We start from the raw sequence: 26158 nt of genomic DNA on the forward strand, positions 1-26158 counted from the left end.
ATGAAGAGTTCCTCTCTGAGCAAAATAAGCTCCAACCAAGACACAGTGCCCTCCATGGAAAGCTAGGAGCAAAGGGAGGAGGTCCCGTTGCCATGGTGATGACATTGTTGGTGTGTGTGGGTCTTGAGAAGACTCTAAGACTGGCCCTTTTGGGAGGACATTAATTAGCTTGTGATGCCAAGAACTGGTGAATGAACAACTGGTGACCCATTAGCTGACCTTTGATAGCTGGTGGGAAAGGGGGGGAAAATGTACTGCTTTGCCTATAATCTCTGAGATTGATTTTGTCTCAGATTCTTAAGTTAGTATTTCTGTGGACCAAGGTGCTTGTAGAGGAAGAAACTCTTTGCTTTCCCAGAAGTGCTGAATTCCTGGAAGTCTTGCCAAGGGATGAGCCTGAGAACTTTCTGATTCCACATCTCTTTCTTGTCTTTCAGCCTTTGGAAAAGTGGACTCTTGAGTTTGTGCAAAATGGGTGGCCTAACCATGTTAATTCACTCCCCTCTTTCAGCCCCATCACTTTGGAACTCAGTGTGGTGGGGCGAGATTAACCAGGTCATTGCAGACTCAGATTCCCTGTTGTCTCCTTTACTGGGCTTTCTGGTAACTCAGTAGGGAATTGGCCTTTTTAAAATGGTTACTGAAGTATAGTTGATTTACAATGTTGTGTTAGTTTCAGGGGTACAGCAAAGTGAATCAATTATATATATACACACACATATATATACAAATACTTTTTTTGGAAAAAAGCTCTCTTCCACTATAGGAAGATACTGAGATACTATACATGGTGAGTATAGTTCCTTATGTTATACAGTGGGTCCTTGTTGGTTTTCTTGATTTGGGTTTTTGTTTTGGTGTCCCAATAATCTGATTACTATAGGCCAGTCTCCTACCTGTTCACACATTGGTCCTAGGAAGAGACTTTAGTAGAAGGGATTTCTGGTTGGTGAAAGTGGAAGTGTTAGCTGCTCAGTCATGTCCAACTCTCTGCGATCCCAAGGACCATAGCCCACCAGGCTCCTCTGTCCATGGATTTCTCCAGGCAAGAACACTGGAGTGCGTTGCCCTTCCCTTCTCCAAAGGATCCTTCTGATCTAGGGATCAAACCCAGGGCTCCTGCATTGCAGGCAGATTCTTTGCTTTCTGAGCCACCAGGGAAACCCCGCTTCCAGTAAGCCATGTTGAAAACAACATGTGCTACCAGCACGCAAAACGTACCTGTCTCTTTCAGTTGACCTCCTCTGTTCTCAGATTAGTTTCTCTTTTGAAACAAGACTGCTGAAGGGCTTCTGCTTTCCTGAGCAAATTTCAGGAGCAGCAGATGGTGTCATGGGAAAAGCTGTTTCTGAAGTAGATGTTTCTCTGGACAGGTAGTCTGTGGACTGTGTCTGCACTAGTCATTGTTGCGTCCCCATCCCTGGGCTATAGTGGGTGCCCCCCGGGTGTCTGTGATTGAAAGAGTGAAAATCTAGGTTTAAATTCCTCCTTCACTCCCAGCTGATTGTACAACCTTGAACATGTGATGAGTTCTCTTTAGGATCAGCTTTCCCATCTCTCTGGAGCGTTGGGAGGATAAAATAATTCTGATGTGTCAGGGGCAGGGTAAACATGATTCATCATTGTCATGATTGTGAGAATGGCTTCACTACTGGAAGCCTGGACTCAAGGGTCAGACCTGGGTTCAAAGTTTGTTTTCTTCATGTACCAGCTATGTGAGTGTGGGCAAGATACTTAACCCATCTGAGATTGCCTCCCTCCTTTGTAACATGGTGTTGACAATTCCTGCCTTGCAGGCTTCCGTGAGAAGATGTGCCTTGCTCAGTGCCTCCTATGGAGGTTGCTCCTTCCCAGATTCATTCATTCATTTACTCATTCATTTTTTCATCTGCTGTTGTGAGCGCCCACTGTATGCAGCACAGTGCCAGGCATGGGCACAAAAGACTGAGCAGGGCTCGTGTGGTTAGGCTTCTGTGTCTGCTTCTGCTTGTCATTCCGAGGTTGACTTGAGTGGGTTATCTGATGAGGGAGACCCTGCTTGGTCCATTTGTTAACCAATCAAAGAAGAGAAAACGTTCCTGGGTAGAACGTTCCATCTCTTCCATATGGCAGTGTTGGACGAGGTGCCCACTTAGAAGCCTAGGACCTGGCGGGGAGGGAAGATGGGGCTGGGGAGGCATCCCTGGGAGCCGTTTGTGAGGGAGTTGGTGGGTGAGTCACCAGCCTCCATCAAGAATGTTGTGGGCAAGCTGTCTGTCCCCTTTTGCTGGTAACCAGGAAAATGTCCCTGCAGGAAGATCTCCGCATTTCCTCGGGATGTTGTCCTGGAATGTTTTTTTCTTAGGCTGGTTTCCTTTACAAGTTGCAATTATGTTCTCTTCCCACGCACGTTCCGTTGGTGGCGCTTCTCCGAGAAACTGTCTTCGTGATCTTTGGGATGGCCGTGGGCTGGAGAGTTCAGAGGAGAGAAGGGGGCAGGAGCTCCTGTGGAGCCAAGTCTGGTTTTGCATCCACAAGACATTCACACACGTTGCATCCCGTGGGGCTTGGCTGTGGTTGCTTGTGTTCTCCTACCAGCCGAGCTCTGGAAGCTGCTAAGTCTGAACCGATGTTATCACGGGGCAGATGACAAACACTGTAATTGCTAGAAACCAAACTGCTCCCGGAGATGCCATTTCCCCTTTTTATGCTGACTGGTTATTTGGGTTTGATATATGATGGTGAAAACAGGAACTCTGTGTTTTAGACAATAAGGAAACCAGCATTTTGGCAAGTAGAACCATCTTAGTTACCAGGTACTGGGACTATAGGCCAAATGCTTTCTGGGTGCATGCACGCTAAGTCGCCTCAGTCCTGTCTCTCTGCGACCCTGTGGACTGTAGCCCACCAGGCTCCTCTCTACGTGGGATTCTCCAGGCAAAAGTGCTGGAGTGGGTTGCTGTGTCCTCCTTCAGGGGATCTTCCTGACCCAAGGATGTTCATAAACTTCTCATGGAATGTTTGTGTCAAGCCCTAAAGTAGGTAGTACTCCCCCATTTTACATACAGGACAACTGAGGCAAAGGAAGTTGTCACACAGCCTTTAAGAAGTAGAGTAAAAATTCAAATCCAGGACAAGCTACAAATCCATTTGTCTCCGTGCTGTATTCACTGTCGCCAGCAAAGTTCTCTTGGCAGGAATTATCCCATCCAAAAAAGAAAAAAAAAAATCACATCCAGATTTTCACTGGACAAAAATCTTAAAAGCTCCCTTAGGAAAATTGGCTATAATCTGCTTTTAGTGTCCAAGGTTTTCTTATTTTAGTGCCTCGCACACCCCTAACCATTAAAACAACAGTGGGTGGAAAAAAAGTTTGTAGGTGATATTCTTAGAAAAACTGTACTCTGATGTCTTATAATTTTCCTGGTTCTCCGCTGTCTTCCTGGCTCCAAAATAAAGCGTAATTGCTGATCATATCAGCTGGTGTCAAGTCACCGAAAGTTCAAGAGTTGCCAACTGCATATTTGCGGGCCGAGCACATGTGCGGGCCGCCCCGCTCAGCCCAGACAGCAGGGCAGAGCGCTGCTGTCAGCCATTGATAGGGCATAATTGCCCCAAAAATGCCAGCGAGGGGTGGGACAGCCTGTCTTGCCTCACCCACCTCCCGGTCCTCTCGTGGGTTCCCCGAAGTCTTCCTGGCACCCCTCATGTGGTTCAGCCCTGCCCTGCCTGCTTCTTTCTTTAGCGTTTGCACTTGCTCTGTGATTACTGTGTTCCGAGAAGACAGATGCTCAGTCCAGGGGCCGACCAGGAACTTCTAAGTCCAGGAGGCCTCCATGCATGCGCCAGTGGCCTGCAGACCTTCCTAGGGGCCCCTGGGGACCAGAAAATTCACTATTTGGACCAGTCAATATTTTATTGTAATAATAATTTTAAAAATTGGACCTTTACTGGTGCAGTCTTCTATATGTTAAAGTATATTTACTTCTCCATAAGATGGGCTCCAAGAAGAAGGATGGAGAGAGGGAGAGAAGGGAAGGAGGAAGAAAGTTACTGTTTATTGAATGTCAGTGACTTTCCATACGTATCTCATGGAATCTTCACAACAATCCTAGAAGGAAGGTATCTATAACTCCATCCTTCAGATAAGTTAACAGGCTCAGAAGGGCTAAGCAATTTGCCAAGATCCCATAGCTCCTTAATGGTTGTGCTGGGTCCATCCGACCTGGAGAGAAAGTGGGAGGAAGAACTTCTATCCCATTATCTTTTCTGGGTAGAAAAAATGGTTTCTTGAGGTTCTGTTTCATGGTGACTGAAGCTGAGCTCAGGGTAGTTGCCGAATTCCTGAAGGCAGGGGCCAAGTTTCGTGGAATGCACGGTAGGTGTCCAATAAACAATTGCAGATTTGTTATTTCTCATGGAAAATGATATTTGGAGCAGTCTTTCTATACTGGTTGGAGCCAGGCTAAACAGGAGTCCCTTCCTTCCCCTTCCCCAAGAACTCCACTATAGGATAGTACAGCTTGGTGACATTTGGAAGTCGGGGTCTTTGATTAAGTTTCAGATTGAAAAAAGTTGTCCAAGGGAAGGTAGGAAACTCTTCCAGCTCCAACCTAAGTAGTTTTCTGAGCAAGGCTTGCCAAGGTTTATTTCGCCTACAGATGTTTATCAGATAAACAGAGGGAAGAGACATGGGGAAGAGAGGCATGTAGGTAACAGAACATGACCAGTGCTGTGTGATGAAACCGGAAGCGTCTTGGAAGTTTGTGGAGGATCAGGAGTGAGCAGTTAACCCTTTGAGGGGCAGGGCACAATGGGAAGCTTTCTAGAGGAGGCGGCATTTGAACCAGGCTTGGGCTTCCCTGGTGGCTCAGATGGTAAGGCATCTGCCTGCAGTGCGGGAGACCCGGGTTCGATCCCTGGGTTGGGAAGATCCCCTGGAGAAGGAAATGGCAACCCACTCCAGTACTCTTGCCTGGAAAATTCCATGGACTGAGGAGCCTGGTGGGCTACAGTCCATGGGGTCACAAAGAGTCAGACACAACTGAGCGACTTCACTTCACTTCACTTCACTCTGAAGACACACCAGTCTTCATCGGACAGGGCAGAGGGAATGGCATTACAGAGGGGTGAAGCTGCGGGAGTGGGGCGTACAGGTGGGACAGTTCATGGCACGCTCAGAGAATGGTGATAGGTCTGTAGCAGGTGTGAAAGAGCATGTTGGAAGCTGACTGGAGAGGATTCGGAAGAGAGGCAGGTTGGTACCAGCTTCATAAGGCTTGTTCACCCTTCCAGGGGGGTTCGTGGTCCCTAGAGACCCCCGGGATGGTGTGCAACTTACAAAGCAGCTTCTGCTTCTGGCTCAGCTGCGTGTTAACTTCTCTTAGGAGGTCTGGCCCCTCCTGACTGCAGTCTCCTCCTCTGTAACACGAAGGGGTTGAATTGTACCCATGCTTCCCCACACCTTGTGCACTCATGAGCTTTGAAAAATCACCAGTGCCCAGATCCCCAGGGATTCTGATTTTTTTTTTTTTTGGTTGGTTTGGGATAGGGCTGGGTGGAACCAACCTTCCCTAGTTGGTTCTGATGGGCAGCCTGAGTTCCGAAGCACTGGGTTGGAGATTCTGGAAGGACCCCTCCAGTTTTGAAACCTTCAAGGGGACATTCTGGCAGTCCAAGGCAGGGGTGTGGGTTTGATTCCTGGTCGGGGACCTAAGATCCCACATGCTGTGCAGCATGGATAAAAATAAAACAAAAAAATAAAAAATAAAATCTTCGATTCTTTGGTTCTCACATCACCTGTTACATGAAAAGGAGCTCAGAGCATGTGCACTGAAGTGAAGTGAAAGTAGCTCAGTTGTGTTCAACTCTTTGCAACCCCATGGGCTATACAGTCCATGGAATTCTCCAGGCCAGAATACTGGAATGGGTAGCATTTCCTTTCTACAGGGGATCTTCCCGACCCAGGAATCAAACCCAGGTCTCCCCCGTTGCAGGCGGATTCTTTACCGTCTGAGGCACCAGGGAAGCCCGTGTGCCCTGAGGTTGCTCCCTATCTTTTCTATAGTCTTTGTGTATGAAGGACCATGCTACCTATTTGCAGTCAGCCTCATTCACCAACACGCAGTGACCACATTCCTTCCTGTGCTCCATGGGAAGTTGGTTGATGCCCTGAGCTTTGGAGACTCATTATGTGAACAAACCTAAGAAGTCGAGCCCTTGGGCACTGAATTGGGCAGAGCCCCACGTAAAGGACACTTGAGCCACTTGGCTCTTGATCCCATATAAAGGAGAACCCCAGACTGGTTCCAAGCCAGACATCAGGTAGGCGCTTCTGAAGGATCAGCTTCAGTCTCACAAATGAGCATGAAAGGGCTCTCTTCCTTGAAAATCATTCTTTGGGAAGAAAGATACTGAATGGCCATATCCACTGGGGAAAGCAAGAGAGCAGACGTTGGACAGTCCCCAACTCTGGTCAATTAATCCCTTCATTACCAACCACCTGGTAAATGACGAGTCCATCTAATTATCTTGCTTTGACCCAACAGCTGTCTACTTAATTGATTTAGTTGTGGATCGGCTCCTTATGCAAAGATATTACTTACTGTCAGCCCAGCAGAACGGCAGCTGGCCGGCAAAGATGAAATATTACATCAACTTGATCTTACACACAGCACTTGGGAGCATGCTTCATTATTCATTGCAAATCACAATGGATGAGCAGAGCCCATTGCAGAAGCCAGGGGCAGCAGGTTGCCTTTTTCACTATGACCAGTGGCTTCTTTATTCTTGAACCAGAGAAGCTGTCCCTGGTCAGATTTCCACTCCAACCAGGACAGCTGGGGGATCTGGAGTCAGACACAATTTGGGCTGGAGGAGATGACTGGATGCTGGAAGAAAGGGGAGGATCCCAGCCCAGGTGTATGACCTGGGGCAATTACTTAACCTCTCCAAGCCTTGACTTCCTTATCTGTAAAACAGGAGTGTGACACCAGAGTTGCAGGTTTGTGAGGTTTATCAGTAACATCGTGTATAAAAAGCACCTAGGACTTGCCCAGAGCAGAGCAGGTGATAGTCGCTAGCCGTTAGTGATCTAGGTTGAGTTAGGTAACCTGGGGCTTTTCTTAGGGGGTCTGGGATCATGCTTGTCCCTGTCCTGTAGGCTCAGATGTTTGGCAGATGCACACTTGGACTTGTGTTGAATAATAATAAGATAGATGATTTCCTCTTGCCTGAAAGCTACTAGCTATTCATCATGAGCACTACCTAAAAATTTTGATTGATGTTATGTGTCTGGTAGACTCAGTTGTTGGGAAGCTTGCTGTGCTGATTTTTGAGGCCATGAGTACCTCTGGATGGAGTGTGTGTGTGTGCATGTGTACGTTCAACCCACATCCTGGAAAATGGGCAAATTCAGCTGTTAAGTTTTAAAGGTCTCCTGTGGTTGCTTGTGTCTATTTTACCTCCAGCACGTAGATAAGCGTGTCAGTGATAGTTGTTATAAAGTAAGACCATCTCTGGCCCATGTTAATGTGAGGCCATTGATTTCATGGTTTGGTTCACATTTCACTCAGGCTGTTTTTATAGGCAGTTGTTCTGTTTCTGGAAGCCTAATTTGACCCACTATATTCAAATCTGGGTAGCTGAACTCTCTAATGGGGTCCTTCTGTGTCAGGCTGTGTGGATATAGTCTGGTAGATTTCAACGAGAGGAAGGCATTCAAGTGACAAAACGACCTCCGCAATTTCCAAATGGTAACACAGCTGTAAAAGCTGCCATTTTTGGAAAGTTATTTCCTAAATTGCCCTCAATTATAAGAGGCCTCTACATAATTTGATTTTTCTGTAAATTATACAACTCAAGGAGCTTCACAGTCAACTGGATTTTAACCTTGTTGAGATGGATAGAACTGAGACAAAGCCCTGGCTTGTTCTTAAATTCTCTGTAAGAAAGACGTGGGAGTGGGATGGGGGTGGGGTAGGCGTCCGCCTCCTCCCCATCCTGCTTCCTCTTGATGGCCAAGTTGGCCTGTGGGTCTCGTGGGGAGCAGAGTTTACACCCTGCCTCCAGCACTCATTACTGTGAATTCTGGGGCAAATAGCTAAACTTTTTCAAGCCCTGGAGACCTTGTTTATAAAGTAGGAGTAAAATACCAACTATTCAGTTTTTAAGAATTAAACTAGGACTTATATTGCAAGTTCTGGGCACATAGCAAGCTGCTCAATCAGTTCTGTTTTTTAAACATTTATATTAGCTCAGATGAAGCCTTCTCCAGGAAGCTCTCTCTGATTTTTCTCCCTTCAAACTCAGGTTAAATGTCCTAGAATGGTATTGCCTGCTTACAACATAATATAATTTGTATATGTTATTTGAAATTTTTTAGCAGTCACATTTTGAAAAGTAGAATGAAAAACAGGTTACATTCATTTTAATAACATATTTTATTTAATCCAGTATAACCGAAATATGATCATGGCTACCTTCAATCAGTAAAAATATTAAGATATTTTACACTCTTGTTTTTGTATGGAGTTTTTGAAGTCTCCTGTGTATTTGACACAACACATCTCACTTTGGGTTGGGCATGCATCACATGCTTAATGGCCATATCTGGCTGGTGACTGCCATACTGGACAATGCAGGTCTATGAAACGCCACACTCTCCTCCCCCATCCCATGTTTCCCTCATTCGTGACACTTACCTTATGTGTTTGGAATGATCTCACTAGACTCTGAGCCTTTTGAGAGCAGGGGCTGGTCATTCCTCTTGGCACCTGGAGGCTCCTCCAGCCAGCCACAGAAAGGGAGCTCAGTAGGTGCCTGGCCCTGAGCGAGTTGCCTGTCCTGGGCTGTGAGCAAGCCCGGTGTGTGGGGATCACACTGAGGAGGTGACCAGGGCTTTGTGTCCCTGGAGGCACTGACACAGCTGACCATTAAGGCCAAAGATTTGCTGGGGCCCGGTAGGTCCATGGTCTGAAGAGGGCGTCTCCAATCCAGGCTCATGCCTGTTGTCACTTAGTTGTCACTCAGTCGTATCCAACTCTTTGCTACCCCATGGACAACACAGCACGCCAGGTTTCCCTGCCCTTCACTAACTCCTGGAGTTTGCTCAAACTCGTGTCAACTGAGCTGATGATGCCATCCAACCATCTCATCCTCTCTTGCCCCCTTCTCCTCCTGCCCTCAATCTTTCCCAGCATCAGGGTCTTTTCCAGTGAGTTGGCTCTTTGCATCAGGTGGCCAAAGTGTTGGAGCTTCAGCATCAGTCCTTTCAGTGAATATTCAGGGTTGACTTCTTTTTGGATTGACTGGTTGGATCTCCTTGGTGTCCAAGGGACTCTCAAGAGTCTTCTCTAGCACCACAGTTCAGAAGTATCAATTCTTTGGCGCTCAGCCTTCTTTATGGTCCAGCTCTCACATTCGTACATGACTACTGAAACGACCATAGCTTTGACTATGTGAACCTTTGTCGGCATGGAAATTTATTGCCTCCCAGTTCTGGAGGCTGCAAGTCCAAGATAGAGGTGTTGGCTGAGTTGGTTCCTCTGAGACCCTAGGGAGGAATCCAGTTCTTGCTTCTTATCTGATTTCTAGCAGCTTCCTGCCGATCCCTGGCTTTTCTTTATAGAAGCATCACCCCAGTCTCTGCCTTCATTTTCACACAGTGTTCTCCCTGTGTGTGTGCCTGTGTCCAGACCTCTCTTTTTTAAAAAGGACCCCAAATGTATTGGATGGGGACCCGCCTACTCTACTAGGACTTTGTCCTAACTAATTACATCTACAGTGACCCGCTTTCCAAATAAGGTCGCATCCTGAGTCAGTACATGGATGGGATAGGGGTGTGTGCAGTGCCATCCGTGACACCTGCTGTGTGCACACCCCTGTGCTAGATGCCTGGGCCTTTAGGAAAAGGAAGCCTTTGCCCTCGATTAGTTCATACAATAGTGGGTGAGTCAGGCCAGCAAACTGACCATCACATTAAGAACTTCTGTTTGAGTTCAGTGTATAAAGCTGGAGGAGCTTAGAGAGGGACCAGAAAGAGGAGGCCCACGTGCATGTGAGTGTGTGCAGTCTGTGTGCATGTGTATATGCGTGGCCTTTGTCACCCCGATTGAGCAAAGGCACAGAAGTGGTGACACACACAGTATGTGTGGCTCCAGCCTCCCCTGAGCAAACACCAGCCGTGGAGAGAGGACGCCCTGACACGCGAGCGACTGGCGCTCTGTCTTTCCTGGGGTGCACCCCATCGACACCCCTCCGGTGAGGACTGGCAGCCCAGGGATGTGAGAGAACCAGTTTCATTGTTGTTCCTGACTTGTAGAAAAGCCTGCAGCTCCAGTGCCTCCAGCCGACACTCTGCTCTTCGGCATCTGCATGACAACGCGGGGGGACGCCGCCAGGCTGGCCCTGCCCCAGCCTTGGCAGGTGCGGAGCCGCTCTGGAAGGAAGCTGGTCCTTCTGGAACATGCCCCAGGGGTGGGACGCCCAGGCAGACTCTGCTGCTGCCTAAAGCGGCCTGGTGCAGTGTTTCCTTGCCTTTGTCTTCCGTCAGGGCTTTAAAGCCACGAAATGGCCAGCGTGGGGTTCTGGCCGTCGTTTGGACTGTTGGAGAAACCACTCCGGCCGTGTGTTCCTCTCCAGCCTGTGCCCCACGGGGTACCCGCAGACACGTCCACAGCTGTTGCGGCGTCTTGCCAGGGCAGGGCTTGGCCGCGGAGGGCCTGCCAGCTCACTGCTTGCTTGGATCCAGGTCTCACATCCTGTCCCAGTGTTTGGGGGGAAGTTCTGAGAAAAAAGGGGCAAGGTCTGAGGCCTTAGCAGTGGTTAAGAGCACACGCCTTAGAACCAGTTGGGCCACCCCATGCCAGCTGTGTGGCTTGGGGAGGCTTCTCACCGTCTCTGACCTCAGTTTCCTCACCTGTAAAATGAAGATAATCATACTGGCCCTGATCTCATTGGGTTCTTCTGAAGATTGTGTGAACCCACAGAATGAGGCCGGCAGAGGTGTTAGCTGTCTACTATTTGCTGTGACTATCATTCAGGCACAAAAGCCAGGAAGGAGGAAATGATCCTGGGGACAGATGAGAAAGTTGAAGTCTAGATCACTGGGAAGGCAGGGCTCCATGTAGCCAGCTCATCTTCCACTTGTTTAAAGGGAACTCCGTTTTCTAGAGCAAGAAGGTCTCAGTTTTGGCTGCCCTTCAGAATCAAAAAAGGAAATTTAAAACACCCTCACTTTCAGCCCCTAACTCAGAATTTTGCGGATGCTGGTACTTTTTTCAAAGCTCCCAGTTGATCCCAGGGTGCAGCTGAAGTTTGAGCACCACTTGCTCTGGGTTTTTCCTAACTCAGAGACAGTTCCGGAGACCAGCATCCTGGGAATCAGCTGGGAGCTTGTCAGAAATGCAGAACTTGGCCTCGACCCCAGTCTGGAGAATGGAAACCTGCATCCTTCCAGGGTCCCAGGCGGTCTGCACCGGTGATAACAGGCGAGGCTCCTGAGACAACAGCTTGCTCTCTGGGGCTCCCAGAAGGCGCAGCTGTCCCTGCATTTGATGACCAAGGACAGGTGGCAGAGCATTTGCATGGGTTTTGGAGATGGAGACCAGGAAAGTGTCCTTACCTTTCCTGGAGCCTGGCTTGCTCTGCTTTCCTGAAAACTTAGAAAGTGGATGCTGCATGGGGTTCTTGTCAGAGGCAGGGAGCTGGCGTCCCATGGCAGGTTAGATGGATGGGCAGCCTGTCAGATCCTGTGGATATATTAAGTGTTCATTAATTGTCTCAACTCAGGCAGAAAGAGGGCTTCCTTGGTGGCTCAGATGGTAAAGAATCCGCCTGCAATGCAGGAGGTCCTGGGTTCGATCCCTGAGTTGGGAAGATCCCTTGGAGGAGGGTATGGCATCCCATTCCAGTATTCTTGCCTGGAGAAAATCCCCATGGACAGAGGAGCCTGGCGGGCTACAGTCCATGGGGTCACAAAGAGTCGGACATGACCTAGTGACTAAAGCCAGGGAGAAAGAAGCATGGCTTTGAATGGGGACCAGGGAAGCAAGGGCCCCGTGACGCCCTGAAAGGTGGCTTCCTCCTTCACGGGCGCTGTGCCCCTGGGTGGAGGGGATCAGGAGGGTGAGGGACTCGGGTGGCCGCACTCTGACTTTACTCTCTTCATGGTTTGGGCTGTTCCTGACCTCCCTTTGTCAGGAAATAGGAAGGAGGCACCCAAGAGGTGGAAGATTGCTTGCTTTGAGCTCTGCCCTGCTTGGCACGGTGGCCGCCTGTCATTGCCACCTCCGTTCATTCTTCTCAGGAGGGGCCTGCTTTCATTTGTCCCCCTGGATCTATGCTGTGAGCTTCCTGGAGACAGCGCTTGCTTGCCATCTTTTCCCCTCTTGCCAGAACCCCGACCAGAAATCTGTGTTCAGACAGTAATCAGGATGATTCCAGGTCTCTTTCCTAATTAGCAGGAAGCACAGAGCCAGTGAAGGCAACCAGGCAGCTTGGTAAGGCCGGGGTTAGGGGCTGCCCATGTTGGGAGGGTTTACCACACCAGGGGGTAAATCCACTGGGCTTCTGTCGGGTCACTGCTGGTTCCACAGCCTGGCATGGACCACAGCAATAGCTGGCAGAGGAGATTATAGGAAAGGGTTCACTCACCCCCAAACCCCCGATCTCTAAGAGTAAAGAATTAAATATGCCCTGGGTTTTCACAACCCGGAAGAAACATTCTGAGTTCCACTTTTTTCCAAGGACAACCTGGAAACGCATTATCAGGGGGTACTTACCGTCTTTCAGAGGGACACATTTGAATCAGATGAAGTCAGTCCCTTGGCTCATCCTCAGCTCGCCCAACCGACCCCTCAGCACAGCTGCTCTGTAATTCTGTAACTGTTATTCCTGAAGACCCTTCATTCTAGAACTGCTGGAGCCTCTAGAAATTTCATCTTGTTTTATAGGGAAGTTGCATCTTAGCTTGACCTTCGGAAATGAGGAGGCTGTCTTGGGACCTGTCCCTCCATGGTATTTTGTTGCCACATAGACTGGCTCACAAATGGTACCCCCACTTCTTCCCACGTGCGGCCTTCGGTCACTCTCATTCACGATGGTTAATCTCAGCTGAGGGCCTTGGCTCTCAGTAGGTCTTGTTCATTTTACAGGATAGACGAGCTGGTGCCTGAAAAGAAATGTAACGGAATTGGCAGACACCAGGGGAGTTCAGAGACGGCTGATAATCCGGTTATTCACGGTCATGGGGGAAAGGGTTGAATGAGAAATAGAAATGCACACGTAACCAACCTCCAGGCCTCATGTTAATCAACCGCCTTCTCTTCCAAGATGGCTTTAACCAAGGCCAACAAACAGACTGATTCATCACTTTCTTCAGAATTGACTTGAGTGTTCAGTACAAAAGAGATAATTTGCCAAGCCCTTTTTTAATGAGAAGAACTGCAGTTTTTTTTTTAAGTGTATTATTATTGCTGTTTTTGTAATTCATGCAGAGTAAAGTGTCATTTTCCTTGACAAAGTGACAAAATGAGCTGCTTCTACGGGTTGGTTTGTTCACTGTTGTCTTATCAGAGAACAACATATAACATGGTGATTTTCTTTTTTGCGGCGGGGGGGGAACGAAAAAAAAAAAAAAAGAGACTTTTTAAACTAGACTAGACTTCTCAGCTAGAAGTCTGAGATTCAGACTTAGATCTTGTTGAAATAAGGATCAGGAGCCAGGAGAAGGAGGGTCGACTATAATTGACTTTCCCCTGGATTTTGGGGTGTGACTCAATCAGAGGGGAAGGAGTGATTAGCATCTTGGAGAGATGAAGCCTGGTCAAAAGCAGCCCATGGCAAATTGCTGCCTTTGGCTCTCTGATTAATATCTGAGGTACAGTCTTTCTTGAGCCTAAGAACCCCCTGCTTATCTTATCAGTTGTTCAAATTGAACTTGATAAATAGCAATGCCTAAACCCAGTGCAAACTTTGAGAGATGGTGGTGCTTCTGACCTCAAGTTTTATGCAGTGGGGTTCTGGGGAGCCCTGCAGACCACTGCCCCCAGTTGAGGGGCATCTTAAGCAAGCAAGCTCAGTCACTTCAGTAGTGTCCAACTCTTTGCGACCCTGTGGACTGTGGCCCGCCAGGCTCCTCTGTCCATGGGATTCTCCAGGGAGAGGATCTGTTTGGGGAATAAAAGCCACGCTGGACTCAGAGGTGAAGTGTGTGGCTCTCTAACTCTGTGTGAGTGCTCATTTGTGTCCAGCTCTTTGTGAGCCCATGGACGGTAACCCACCTGGCTCCTCTGCCCATGGAATTTTCCAGGCAAGAATACTGGAGCGGGTTTGCATTTCCTTCTCTAGGGGACTTTCCAGACCCAGGGATCGAACTGTGTCTCCTGGGTACACTACACTGGCAGGTAGATTCTTTACCGCTGAGCCACGAGGGACGCCCACTGATGCCTTAAGTTGCTGCCTTAAGCTCTGGACCAGAGGTCCACAAGCATTTTCTACAGAACTTTAGATGTCTGTTACAATGACTCAGAGGAGGTCCTGGCAACCCACTCCAGTATTCTTACCTGAAGAATCCCATGGACAGGAGAGTCTGGTGGGCTACTGTCCATGGGATTGCAAAGAGCCCACATGGCTGAAGCGACTTAGCACAGCGCAATGACTCAACCCTGCCGCTGTAGCCTGAAAGCAGCTGTCAACAGGATATATAAATGAGTAGACATGGCTAGATTTGGTCCACAGGCAACCTCTGCTTTAGACAGTGCTGAGAGCCAAAAGCCTCAGGTTCAAGTCCCAGCCTCTCTACCCTACAAGGGCATTCTTGGGCAAGACATGCAGACTCCCAGGACTCAGGTCCTTTACTTCTAAAAATAGGAATCACAGCGCTTCTCCAAGAGATGGTGAGATGGTGAGAGCATTTGTAAACTGTAGAGAACCGAGCCTGACTTGGTTATTGGCATTCTGTTGCTGATGTGCAGTCGTGGTCCAGGCCCCCAGTGGTGGATGAAGCCTGCATGCCTATTTGGTAGAAAACGTTAGGTGCTGGCCAACCAGCTCTCCTGGCTGTAGTTCCATGATGAAATCAGGAAAGTGCTGTTTAATCTCAATTACATTCATTTTCTTTGGGCATATGAGAGGAGTACCAGCCTCTCAAAGCTTCCCCTTCCCGCCATGAGAAATTTCTCAAGCTGCAATGCTTTCAGTCTAACCTGAATTGATCTCCATTCTGGAAATTGCAAATGAGCAAAATGACTGTGATGAATGGGGGCTCTGGAGAAACACAATGCTTGGGCTCAATGTCTCAGACTGGAGAAGGGAAACCTGGAGCCTTTATCGGGGAAGGTGGGTGGTAAATGAATTGCCAAGCAGGAATTGGAGGATGGTTAGTGAATAAACCCATTGTGCTGAGCAATTATGCATCTCATTAAGATGCACTCGGTTTTGGCCTTGATACTATGAGAATTGTCAGAGCAAATATGTGCAGACCTCAATTTTGAGGTTTGAAAAGGGGTCAGTGCGTAATTGGCAGGAGAAGAAAAAGAAGGGAGATGGTTCGAACAATAGGTATTAAATGGTTATTGCAGCAAAGAAGACAGAGATGTAAAGAGTCAGACACCCTGATCACTCAAGACACAGTGCGTGTGGTCTTAGAATCGCATTCGGGCCACGTGGAGAGTGCCTTCAGTGCTCGTAATAAGCCTTCTTGGGATCAAAGCAGTTTGCTCTATAGAAAGTTTCAAGAATGCTTGGGATGTGTTTGTTGAATGAATGAATGACTGGCGCTGGCCCCATGATTGTCAAATAAGTGAGTGAAGGCAGAAAGGAAGGAATGAGCAAATTAATAAACCAACAGTTTGTGTAAAATGAAGATGATAATAGTACCTGCCCATATTGCAGGGTGGGAGGATTAAATGGGAGAATGCGGCTAACTCCCAGCACAATGCCTGATAGTAGCAGGCACTCAATTTCAGTTGGTACTGTTCCTGCTTTCACCAGGTGTGTTGGTCTGCTTGGACAGCCATACAGGATACCTCAGGCTGGGTGACTTAAACAACAAGTACTTATGTCTCAGGTCTGGAGGCTAGAAGTCCAAGGCTAAGGTGCAGGCAAGTTTGGTGTCTGATGAGGTCTCTTCCTGCCGTGCAGATAGCCACCTACTTGCTACCTGGTCTTTTCAGATCTCTGGTGTGTCGTCTTCTTCTAAGGTCATCAGTCCTGTTGGATTAGGGCCTCACCCTTACCTGATTTAAACTAATTGTGTCCTTAAAACTGGAATAGGAAATGGCAACCCACTCCAGTGTTCTTGCCTGGAGAATCCTGTGAACAGATGTCTGGCAGGCTACGGTCCATGGGACGCAGAGTTGGATCCGACTGAGCAACTGAGCAAATTTCCTTAAAAGCCCTGTCTCCAATTACAGTCACACTGGGGAGCTGTATAGTTAGGCATTCAATATATGAATTTGGGGAGGACACAATTCCGTATATTACATTCAGTAAAGAATCAAACCTTGGTTTTGCCTTTAGAAGGCCTAACCTTGTCATTGAGCAGCTACACTGGAATAATCTTTTCCTGGGAAGAGAAGTTGGAGGTGCCCCAATGTTCTGGAAAATTGGGTGAATTTGCGACAGCATATGTCCTTCCCCATGGGAGTGTCTGTCGCGTTCTTCCAAGACCTTAGCCATCAGCTTTTTATTTTCCATTGTTAGACAAATGGGCAACTCACTCAAGCTTTTTTTCTTAAAAAAAAAAAAAAAGCAAAATACCTGCACTCTGTCTCTAAGGCTTCGGTAAAACAGATGCCCTAGGAGAGGAGATCAGCCTCATTGAAGCTGCTATTCTGTGTTAGCACGAGCACTAATAGGATCTCATTTCTTTCTCTATTTTCATTTTCATCTCCAAATCTGCCTGGAAGACAGTGCGAGCTCATTAATTTGAACTTGCTCGTTTGAAATATGTAACATTTCCTGCAAGTTCCCCATGAAGTGGGATTCATGAAGCACATTAATTGTGTGAACATAATTAGCAAAGAGTGGTGCAGAGCAGGGAGGTACCTGGAGGTGATCCAGTCCTTTCCCTTGGTGACTTTTTCTTTTTAAATGTAGGAATGGAGACCCAGTGCATGGACCTGGCCCCTCTAAGCTCACACAGTGGTACCATCCCCCTTCTTCAGGACCCCAGCCTAATTCAAGAAGTCTTGTTTGTCTGTGAAAGACACAGGCACTTTACTATTGTGGGTTCCTTTTTATGTGGACTTCACATATTAAAAGTACATTAAAAAAAAATATTCTGCATTTCAGGCTTTTCCACTAATTATGACTGGCCTTCTCCCAAGCTAGTTCAAGCTATTTTGGTGAGGTTTTATAGTTATTTAATAAGAAAAAGTTTTTTCAAAACCTTATAAAACCTTCTGTACAATTCATTCTAACCAACACTCCCTCTTACAATTATGTCACTAACAACTTCTCTTTAAAAGGCCAGAACTTTTGTCTATTCATGTTAACCTTAAAAGCAGCATTCACCAAACCCCTGAGAAACAAGAAGTGTAATACTTTATAGGATTGGGGCAGAGAGAATGAAATAATGCACGTGAAAGGGTTCTGTACATTAGGGAAGTACAGTCAAATGCTTTATGTTTTCCTTAATTGCCATTTCTGTGCTGGGCAGCCCCCAAAGAGTGGTCAAAATGTGTCGTTGGATGTAAAGGCAGCGTTTCCGTGGGGATTCCCCAAGGAATGGGCTGTTTTTCATGGAATTTGAAAAAAATAAATGAGACGCCTATTTATTCTTCCACATCAAACTATAACTGCCACAGGGCCTGGAATGTTCTAGCCAGCATATCACCATGTCCTCTCTCTGGAGTCAGACCTATTAAGGCAACAGACAGCAATCAACAGATTATTCCGTGAACCCAGGTTCAGAGCACTGGTGAGGTGGACAGAAATGTGTTCCTTAGCCTCGGGACTTGAGGAAGTCTTTGCACGGCCATGGCCAACAAGAATGGAACACTCCCAGTATTTGGGTGGGGGGGATTCTGAGTCTCTGCTTCTTGGGTATTTAAGGTTTCTTTAACTCCATTTTGGGATTGTGGAAGATGAAGGGTTATTCCCTTCTTTATAACACCAGCTAAGGATGGAGGTGATGGTGCTGATGGTGGTAATAGCAGTATTAGTAGTTATTGGTGCTCCTTGCACGTTCACTGTGTACTAGGCACTCTTCTGGCGCTTCACACACATTATTTGAATCATCTCAACCCCATAGTGTAGAAACTCCATTTGACAGATGACGATGCCAAGGCTCAGAGAGGTTAACAAATTCACTCTAGGGCACACAACTGGCAAGTGAGAGCTGTGAGAAGTTAACCCTGGCTGTCCGGCGCCCTTTCACTGCTGCCTGGCACAGTGCTGTGTCTCCGTCTGCCAAGGCTCTTTCAAGTCCCAGGACACACGCCACTCCTATTATGATGACTCAGAGGACTGGGAGCAGCATGTGTCATGGCCCCAACATTAAGGCTGAAGTCAGGAGAGAGGAGACGGTCTTTATCTTGCTTAATCCCAAATGTCCCATTTCTCCTGCACTTCCTTTGGGGGCCTTACCTTCAGCTGACCAGGGCTGACAGGTGGCCCCTCACCTCCCAGAGCCCACTGACCACCTGTGCCCAGACCGTCTCTTTAGGGCTCAGTTTTTTTGCATTCAAGAAAAGACAAAGGGCAAAAATTTGTTTGCAGCTGCCAGGGTCACAGTATGAGCCTCTCCAAGCTTGCTGAGTTTGGAAGCATTTCCGGTTTCCTTCTCAGAAAGCAGTAATTTGACTTTGGGCCACTGGTGATCAGTGAAGTGAGTTTCTGTCACTGAGGGTAACGTGGTGTTGAATTCCTCTGATGGAAGAGAATCAGCACCAGCTGTTGTGAGTAGCATCGTTTCAGTTGAGCTGGCCCCTCTCTCCCTCTTCAGTATCGTGCCTGGCCCTTCTTTCCCTTCCCGCCCTATAGGACCTGGTTCAGTTCCTCGGCTGTACGTGCTTTTTCCCTGCCACTGGGCCTTTGTACATGCTGTCCCCATTGCCTGGAAAGCTTTCTGCTCTCCTCCCCTCTCCTTGGTTGACTCCTGCTCAGCCCTAGGACCTGTTATATGTGCCCTTGGCTCCTTTACTTCTCCTTTTAAGCCCTTTATCTCTTGTGTGTGTGTTAGTTTCTCAGTCGTGTCTGACTCTTCGCAACCCCATGGACTGTAGCCCACCAGGCTCCTCTGTCCATGGGATTCTGCAGGCAAGAATACTAGAGTGGGTTGCCATTCCCATCTCCAGGGGATCTTCCTCAACCAGGGATCAAACCCAGGTCTCCTACACTGCAGGCAGATTCTTAACCATCTGAGCCACCTTTGTAATTAGTTTATTTTACTTTTGTTTTTTATGTGCCATCTTCCCTGTTGGATGCTAAGGTCCATGCTGGCTGCCTCTGTGCCTGCTTTCTGGCTAGTGTAGTTCCTGAAACATGCTGGGTACTGGGTAGATATGGTGAGGATGGGGCACCTCAAGCTTCATAAGACCTGGGTCTTCCAATCAGTCTACCCAGTTACCCTTTTTCTATCCACCCCAAATCCCAGATCTGGAGTGGCACAAGGATAAGTGGCTAAGGTGAGAACTCTAGACTTAGGCTGTCCCAGTTTGTATCCGAGCCTTGCCTCTTGCTAGCTGTATTTTTCTGTTGCCGTGTGACAGATTACCACAAAGGTAGTGGTTTACAGCGCATACGTTTATTATCCCAGTTTCCATGGTTCAGGAGTCTGGGCAGCGCTGGCTGGGTCCTCAGTGCTCAGGGTCTTACCAGGTTGCAGCCTGGTGTGGGCCAGGGCAATGGGCCATGGGAGGCTTGGATCCCTGTCCAAACTCTCGTGGTTATTGGCAGAATCCAGGTTCTCTTAGCTGTAGAAATCACAGCAGCTTGGGTTTTCCAGGCCAGCAGGAGAGTCTTGCTGAGTTTAGACAGAAATCTAAGCCCTCTTTAGAATGCTCCCCTGATAAGGTCAGGCCCATCCGGGATCACTTCCTTTTAGATTTGCACCCCTGGACATCTGCAAAATCCCTGTGCCTTATAATGTAACATAATCACAGAAGTGACATCATATTCCCAGGTCCTTTCTGCGGCCAAGGGCAGGTACATCGGGGTGGCAGAAATCACAGGGACCACATTAGAATTCTGACTACTGCTTTAGCTGTGTGGCCTTGGGTAAGTTGCTTAACCTGTCTGTGCCACTGTTGCCTTATCTCTAAAGAATAATAGCAGTACCCACGTCACAGGGCTTGTTGTGAAGATTCAGTGAGCTAATTTGTGTTAAATGCTTAAAACAATTCCTGGCAGGTGGTGAGTATTCAGTAAATGTTAGCTGTTACAACCATAAAGACGATGCTAATCCTCAACCAAGCCAGTGGGATCTAAGTTTAGAAACACAACCCACCAACTGGCTGGAAAATGAAACCTGAGAAGAGCCTTGGGGGAAGGAAGGAAGAGCCTGGAGACTGTCAACAAGCTCGGTCAGTTGGCCATGTTGAAAGGAAAGTTGACAGCTTCCACCCCACAGGGCAGACACGAGTGAAGCAGATGGAAAGCTTTATCAAGTTACTGAAGCAAATTGGGTATATGTGGGTACATGCATCCCCCATTTTAGTTCCTTTTATCAAAACATCCTCTCAAGGCAAAGAGGAATACTATCTCTCCAGAAAGCTTATAATCCCTCACATTAGGAATTTTAGTTAAGATGGACATCCCAAATATGAAAAAATGAACATCACTGGATGTTTGGGCATCGCACTTTTGTGAGCAGCTGCACCCCAAATTTAGGTCTGACCTAAAGGAAGGCTTTCTCCTAAAACAGGATCCCACTTGTTCAGTTGAGACATCAGGGTCCCCGTCACCCTGGTGAGACCCTCCGTTACGTGAAGCGGTATTGTGCGATGTGGCTGGCAGGAGGCCGGTGTGGAAACCTGCTCTGATGCATGCATTTTGCTGGGGAGCGTTAAGCTTTGATTTGTTGCTCCGTCTGGGATGCTGTTAACCACATGTGGGCAGACATAGCGAGGTGAATCAATGAAGCAAGTGCACGGTGGCATATTTATGCATAGCGGCTGGCAGGGGGAGAAAGATGACGCAGCTCCTGTCTTCGGGAGGAAGTCGCTTCATTGAAATCCCTTTCAGTCAGGTCACCCAGGGCAAGTCATTCACTCTTCTTTAGATCGTGTGCTTTACATCTGATAATTCAGCTCAAGAACTATTGACGGTGGTGGACACCGTTGGCCCTCTGCCCAGACCCCCTCGCCTCCCCTCCCGGTTTCCGGGCGCCCATCCTCCAGCTCCTACATGCTTTGTGTCTAAGGGCTGCACCTGCGACTTGCATCTGGGGCTGCGTGTGGGCCCCTGGAGTTGCTTCCTCCCATGCACAGAGATGGAGAAGAGTCCAGAATCAGCCTCTTCCTGGGCAGCCCTTAGCCTGGCTCCATCACCTCACGTTGGGACAGAATCGGAAAAGTGAAGTCACACTCCCAAGCTCTCCATGGGATCCAGGTTAAGACTGGCATTAAGCCTGAAATTACATCCTTGCTGGGCTTCTTCGACAGAGGATGAGATGGTTGGATAGCATCACCAATTCAATGGGCATGAGCTTGGGCAAACTCCAGGAGACGATGAGGGACCGAAAGGCCTGCTGTGCCTCAGTCCATGGGGTTGCGGAGTCAGACACGACTTAGCAACTAAACAGCAATGAACATCCTACTCCCAGGACCAGTGACATAACTTGCAAGGCCCCTTGTTAAAATATTATTAAAAATTTAGGATCTCAAGATAGTGATGGCAGAGTGGTACATTCAGCATGAGACCCTTGTGATTGGCAGGTCCTGTGTGACTTCACAGGTAACATACCTGCAAAGCTGGCCCCTCCTGTTCCCTCTACTTTCCTATGAGCATCCCTTATTAAGTCACTTGCATGTGAATTCTTGTCTTATGCTCTGCTCAGGATGGATTCTAAGATGAATCCAGCACCGGGCCTCCCCTTGAGGAGCCTAGGGAAGACAGATCATTGTATCAACACATCAGACCATGAGGCACAGCCTGATCCTGGAGGTACCCACAGTGAGCAGTGTGGGGAAGAAAATGCTGTCTGTGAGCTAATGAGGACTTCTGGGTCCAGGCCAGGATTCTTTCATCTGTTCCAGGAACATACTGTGTGCCTGAAACGCTGGACAGACAGATTTGGGGTTGATGATCTGAGAGAGGGAGGGCAGATGACTTCAGAAAGGAGGCACAGCATGAGCCGCGGTGTAGAAGTGGGCCCTCTGTATTTAGCAGGTGCCTACTGTGTCTGTGTGCTCCGTGCAGAAGGTTTGAATTCTAAACAACCCAATCCCTACCCTCAATGTGCTCCTGAGAACTGCTCACAACCAGCTCAGATTGAATTCTGTGCAAGGGAAATGCTAAGCTGAAATGGGTGAGAAGTACTAGACTTGAAAAGGAGTCTGGTCTAAGAAATTACCATTGGGCAATATGAGTCCTAGAGAGTCACATCAAGGAAAATATTCTCTAACGGTGGGACTTCAGAAATTGACAAACTGTCAGGATTCCTTTCAGGGGAGGAAAGGGGAAACTTCTGGATACCACTCCAGGTGATTGGTTCTCTAGTCTGTTAATCTGGTTCCCTCGGTCTGACTCATCAGTTGGGTCAGTGTTAAATCCTTCTCAAGTTTGTTGGATTCTTATTTGAAATGACTCTAGGTCCCTCAGTTGCCCTCACCTGCATCCCAACCTGGGCTGGTGATGGTGCTCTGCAGATAAGACCCAGGGAGCCTACAAACACCCCCTGGTTTCCCAGAACACTGAAGCCACTGTGGGCATTAAGGAGCTACCACCCCCGCCACCTCTGCCCCCTCAAAGCCAGGAAATACAGGCCCTGGCTGTGGTCCTCCCAGGGAGGGCGGGAAGGGAGGTGGTGTTGAAATGCCCACGGTTCTGTGGGGGCCCTGGGAAGCTCTTCTTCATCATCGACTTTGTCAGGCGGAGGCCACCCCTCATTTTTCACAGCATGCCTATGGGCAGGCAGATGATAGCTCTTCCACTGGGAAAAAGGGTATAAATGCCATAGAAGCTGCTGGGATTTGCCAGGAAGCAGGAGGAGGGAACCGTCTTCCGCTTTATGTTGTGCTATCTTTCTGACGCTTGAAATATTTAGCTGTTCCGATGTGAACACCCAACGATCAAGGCTCATAATTCTTCCTTGGCAGTTGTCCCATTTGGGACAGTAATTCACAGTTTCTTCACTGCCTTCTCTTAAGCAATTAAAAGAAGGCAGACATTATTCTTATGGATATATATAATCAAATGATTTTTAATTACTTAGTGTGTTGGAAGAGGGAGAGAACAGTGAGGGGAAGAACCTTATGGTTTCCTCTCTTCCTCTGCTATCTTAGATTTTTTTCTCCCCCTGAGTCTTCAAAAGCATCCTTGAACAGGGCTCTGCATGACAAGGCCTCTGCCAGTCTCAGGCCATATCTCAGGGTCCTATTCCTCAGGAGGTTTCTTCTAGCCCTTTGACCCTCCAGTTCCTCCACACACCTGACTGTTCCTCCTGCCTGTAGCATCCTCCACCGTCTCAGATCACCATTAACACGGCTTCCTCAGCAAAGCCTTCTCTGGTTCCCTTATCATAGGCTGTCTCAGTGCCTTCTGCTTTTCCGTTTAGCACTTCATTCATTCAGCAGATTTGTACTGTACACCTGGTTTGTGGCAGGCTCTGTTCTAGGCACTAGTGGCAGAGCAGTGAGCAAAACCGACACAAACCCGTCCTCATGGAGCTTGTATGTCCTAAATGCATCGAGGTTGTGATGACGAAGAGTTATTTAGCAATCGGTTTATTGACATGTCTTCCCCATTAGCCTGGAAACTCCATGAGGACAGAGTGACAGCTGTCTTGACCAAAGTCTCCGTCCCACCAAGTGCCATGGATCTCATGGGATGTGGGGCAGCTCGTGATTGGAGGCTGCCATTCAATCATCTCGGCTCCCCAGGGTGGTGATGTCATCCTTTGACTGCAGGCATCTTGGTGTGAAATTAGTTTCTCAGGACCGGGTTACAGACCATGAGAGGGAATGGTGAGGGAGGAGGAGTTAGCTTAGTCATAGTCTTCCAGAACCCTGGGGGTTCTCCTCTGTCCATTCTCTGGGATGTGCCCCGCAAATCTTGCACCATTTCAAAATCTCTCCTCTATCCAGTTTCTGTGTAGTTTTACAACTTCTTGGGGTCGTTTTGTTTTATTTAAAATTTTATTTATGTATTTATTTTTGGCTTCACTGGGTCTATGTTGCAGTGCGCAGGCTTCTCATTGCCGTGGCTTCTCTGATTGTGGAGCACAGGCTCTCAGATGCACGGGCTTCAGTAGTTGCAGCTCTCAGGCTCTGAGCACAGGCTCAAGAGTTGTGGCTCATGGATGAGTGGCTGTGTGGAATGTGGGATCTTTCCAGATCAGGGCTGGAATCTGTGTCTCCTGCACTGGCCCGCGGATTCTTTCCCACTGAGCCCCTGGGGAAGCCCCAGGTCATTTTATTTTATGGTAGATCTTTATTTGCTGGGCGATTGCGGTGGTGGTTGTGGTTTAGTCTCTAGGTCGTGTCCTGCTCTTTTACACCCCATGGACTGTAGCCTGCCAGGCTTTTCTGTCCATGGGATTCTCCAGGCAAGAATACTGGAGTGGGTTGCGATTTCCTTCTCCGGGGCATCTTCCCAACCTAGGACTCGAACCCAGGTCTCCTGCATTGCAGGCAGGTTCTTTACCAACTAAGCTATGAAGGAAGCCCTGGGTGGCTGTGAGAGACCCTTTACTTGCCTGAGGCCGCCTCATCCAGGTGTCATGAGGGGTCTCCTTGTTTTTTAGAGTTGCTTGGCAATGACTGTCTTAGCACCTTAATTTGGAAATGCCCGTCCACTTCCTTCTGATCTCTCTTCAGTTCAGGCATTAAAAGCCCTCTCGGAAATTTCAGTTGAAAACATAGATCATTGCCTTCCTCAACAAGATGTATTTGCTCCATTTATCTCACGGGGTGATTCATGTGACCGCTTGTCCATTATGCAGTCATTCATAAAGTGAGGGAAGAACGGAGGAAGGGAGGGAGCGGGGCCAGGACTGGCGGAGACAGGCAAGGCTCTCAGATTGTGACGGGGAGGCAGCACTGGCTGTCAGGGCTGGGTGAGGGCAGAGCAAGTGCCAGTGGGCAGATCTGGCCCTGGGAGGGAGGGAGGGGGAACAGGAGGGTGTGTAGGTGTATGTGAATGCAGGCATGGAGGCCCTTCTAGGGAGCAGCAGTAGACGTGAAATCTGCCCTGTCTCTATCGCCAGCTCCACCCCCTTGTAAATTTCATTGATCACAAAAGCCTTTCATTACATGATCCCCACGCCAGATGTGAGCCCAGGGTAACATGCTGAGGGGCCCTAACACAGCCTTCCCTGATCCCCTCACTATGTCTGTGCTTTGTATGTAGCCAAAGCCTGCAAAAGACAAGGTGGAGAGGGGAGAGGGCCAGAATCTCCTGTTTTTCAGAAATAAAAAGTATAGTACATATTTCCATTTAGATGATCATTTCCAGATTGCAAATGCTACCTGGTCATCCAGTGGCACGTGTCCAAGGCTTCTAATCTTTTAATATATGCCCAGACTCTTAGAAGGACCGTAACTGCCAGTTGTCTTACAAGCAATCATCTCGTCACAGAGGGGACTGGGAAGAGAGGTCAGGAGCCAAACATCTGCACAAACACCTGGAAAATCCAGTTCAGCTGGATTATGTCTTCGAACCAGACAAAAAATGACCTTGTGGACAGCTCCGCGTTTCCAGACGTTTGGTGGGTTGATAGTCGTAGGACATGTCTGCGGCCACATCTGCTGTCACAGCCCTCATCTGAGTGTTGTGAATCCCCATTTCTCAATTCTAATCAGGAAAGAGTGCATCAGCATGGGTTTCATCTGAAGAAGTGAATTAGGGAGCCCAGTGGTTGCAGATGTGGGGCATGGCGTGGGAATCACTAGTGGAGAAGCAGCTGCTGCTGATCATGTCCTCTGTGTTCATCAGCTCCCTGGCCAACACATGTCATGGCCTGGGTGACCATCATTCTCATTTGGCCCTGTGGTGGCTTTCATTCCAGGCAGGA

At 48.2% G+C, this 26158-nt stretch overlaps 1 protein-coding gene across 4 annotated transcripts in view; it reads left to right on the forward strand.

Moving 5' to 3' along the window:
• The window catches only part of CHST11 (carbohydrate sulfotransferase 11), a 263685-nt gene that overhangs the window by 127361 nt on the left and 110166 nt on the right, over positions 1–26158 (forward strand). The gene's annotated exons all lie outside the window — the stretch shown is intronic.

This window comes from Muntiacus reevesi, chromosome 1, assembly GCF_963930625.1.
Source record: "Muntiacus reevesi chromosome 1, mMunRee1.1, whole genome shotgun sequence".
Taxonomy (NCBI): Eukaryota; Metazoa; Chordata; class Mammalia; order Artiodactyla; family Cervidae; genus Muntiacus; species Muntiacus reevesi.